At 47.7% G+C, this 2,947-nt stretch overlaps 1 pseudogene; it reads left to right on the forward strand.

The window, feature by feature from the left end:
• Window positions 1–1,979: 1,979 nt before the first annotated feature.
• On the forward strand, window positions 1,980–2,537 carry LOC111183172 (ferritin light chain pseudogene; annotated as a pseudogene).
• The last annotated feature ends 410 nt before the right edge of the window (window positions 2,538–2,947 follow it).

The raw sequence follows: 2,947 nt of genomic DNA on the forward strand, positions 1-2,947 counted from the left end.
GGGAGGAGAGGGAGGAAGGAAGAGAGAGGGGAAGGGGGATGGAAGGATGGAGGGAAGGAAGGAAGGAGGGAGGAGAGGGAGGAAGGAAGAGAGAGGGGAAGGGGGATGGAGGGAGGGAAGGAAGGAAGGAAGGAAAGAAGGATGGAAGGAAGGGGGAAGGAAGGAAGGGGGAAAGGAAAGAAAGAAGGGGGGATGGAAGGATGGAGGGAAGGAAGCAAGAAAGGAAGGAAGGAGGGGAGGATGGAAGAAGGGAGGGAGAAAAGGAAGGAAAGAGGGATAGGAGGAAGGGGGGGAAGGAAGGAAGGAGGGAGAGAGGAAGGGGGGATGGAAGGATGGAGGGAAGGAAGCAAGGAAGGAAGGAAGGGGGGAGGAGAGGGAGGAAGGAAGAGAGAGGGGAAGGGGGATGGAAGGATGGAGGGAAGGAAGGAGGGAAGGAAGGAAGGAAAGAAAGAAGGATGGAAGGAAGGGGAAGGAAGGAAGGGGGAAAGGAAAGAAAGAAGGAAGGGGGGATGGAAGGAAGGGGGGAAGGAAAGGACAACACTGAAGTTCATCTAATTGTTCCTCAAGCTTTACTGTTTCAGGGGAGAGCTAACCACCAAGGACCACCCTTCCCATATGACTCATTTAAGACCCTCCTCCACTCTGCCTCATGATTCCTTGTCTACTTCCCTCTATAAACCACAGGTCTCTGTCCTTTCCTTTGAGATGCTCCTCATTAATGAACGTTTTCCATATTGCAATACCCTAAATAAAATCATCTCTTTCATTGTCCTGTGCTTTTTTGTCTTTCACAGAAGGAAAGAAGAGTTCCGGACCCTCCTGTGGGTCTGTGGTTTAATACAGGATGAAGGCATCCAAGCTTATAATTTGTTTTGACTGCATCCTCCTTATATACATGAAAGAGCAGGGACCAGGCTGCTGTGAAAGCCTCAGAATATAACTTGACCAAGAAAGAAGAAACCATTGTCAGTAGCGCTGGCATAAGCATCTTTGTCTTTGGGACACAGGGTGAATCCAGGGACTTGTTTCAATTCCTCATTTGGGGGATTAGGGCATATAATGGAGAGTGTTTTTCCTTTCCCTTTTGGACAACGGACTGGGGTGAGGGGGGAAGATTTGAGTTGACTAACTTACAGCATGAACAGAAAGACTAGTTTAGAGTAAGAAATAGGAATGTATTTTTATTTATCCAAAGATGTGGCTAAAGGTGGATGCAAGCAACAAAGCTACCTTTGACCTGCTTAAGGAAAAAAAGATGCGGGACTTTATTGGAAGGATTCGGTATAACTCAGTACTTGAAGAAAAAGTTGAAGAATAAGAACAGCTCTGAGATATAGATAGTAGAAAGTGAACAGACAGTGATGAGCGAGTTCCTACTCCTTTCAGCCTCACTGTCCCTCTGCCAAAGAATCAAATTCCAGGGAAAGGGCGTCTGATTGACAGGACGTGGATCACATGCTCACCTCTTGGCAGAGGGAGGTGGCTCAATCCTGATGAGTTGATTGGCAGTAGCCAAAGTGGGAGAAATTATACGGCAAAATGGCAGGTGGGAAGGACTGTTACGAAAAGGAAGAGTCAAGGATTTGGGGAAGGCAAAACAGCAGATTTACATAGAATTACCACGTAACTCGGTGATTCCACACCTAGGAGATATAAAAACATACATCCACACAAAAACTTTTACCTGAATATTTCTAGCAGTGTTATTCATAATAACCATGAAGTGGGAAACCTAAATGTCCATGAACTAATGAGTATACATTCATACAATGGAATATTATTCATCTATAAAAAAAAATGGATCGCTGTGCTCTGGGCAGTCCCCGCAGGTTTGTCTCTTGCTTCAACAGTGTTTGGACGGAATAGACCCAGAGTTGCCCCTTGCTCCCCCCTCCAACTACCCTCCAACATTTTTTCCAGTCGCAACCTTCGGAATCAGCCACTCAGCTATCCTCGGCCTCCAGGCCCAGCCAGCGCCATTTTTTGAGCTTAGTTCCTTTTTGCCAATTAAGCATGAGCTCCCAGGTTCGTCAGAGTTATTCCACCCAGGTGGAGGCCGCCATCAATCGCCTGGTCAACATGTATCTGCGGGCCTCCTACACCTCCCTCTCTCTGGGCTTCGATTTTGACCACGACGATGTGGCTTTGGAGGGCGTGGGCCACATATTCCTTGAAATGGCTGAGGAGAAGCATGGGGGCACCCAGCGTCTTTTGAAAATGCAAACCCAGAGCCACGGCAGTGCCCTATTCCAGGACGTGCAGAAACCATCTCAAGATGAGTGGGGCAAAACCCAGGATGCTAGGGAAGCCACCATTCTCATGGAGAAGAGCCTTTTGGATCTACATGCCCTGCACTCTGCCCGGGCAGACCCCCAGCTCTGTGACTTCCGGAAGAGCCGCTTCCTGGAGGAGCAGGTGAAACTCATCAAGAAGATGGCAACCACCTGACCAACCTCTGCAGGCTGGCTGGTCCCCAGGCTGGGCTGGGCGAGTATCTGTTCCAAAGGCTCACCTCAAGCACGACTAGGAACCCCTGAAGCCCACAGCCTTTGAGGAGACCCTCTGGTGTCAGGGCTTCTGCCCAAAGCCTCTCTCTCTCCAGCCACCAGGCAGCTTTTTAACCACCCTGGGGCCCTCTCCCAAGACATGGACCAAATGGAAACAATAAAGATTTTTGCAGAAAAAAAAAAAAAAAAGAAAAGAAATGGAGTACTGATACATGCAACATGATTAACCTTGAAAACATTATGCTAAGTGAAAGAAGACAATCGCAAAAGACCATATATTATATGATTCCATTTATATGAAAAGTCCAGGATAGGCAAATCCATAGAGACAGAAAGTCGGTTAGGTAGATTAGTGATTACTGGGGACGGGGAAGGAGGGGTGATGGGGATTGTCTGATAGTGGATACTGATTTCTTTTAGGGGGAAAAATTGTTTTATAA

Source organism: Delphinapterus leucas, chromosome 3 (genome assembly GCF_059928025.1).
Source record: "Delphinapterus leucas isolate spDelLeu-1000000601 "Yukka" chromosome 3, BTC_Dleu_Yukka2, whole genome shotgun sequence".
In the NCBI taxonomy this organism is placed as follows: domain Eukaryota; kingdom Metazoa; phylum Chordata; class Mammalia; order Artiodactyla; family Monodontidae; genus Delphinapterus; species Delphinapterus leucas.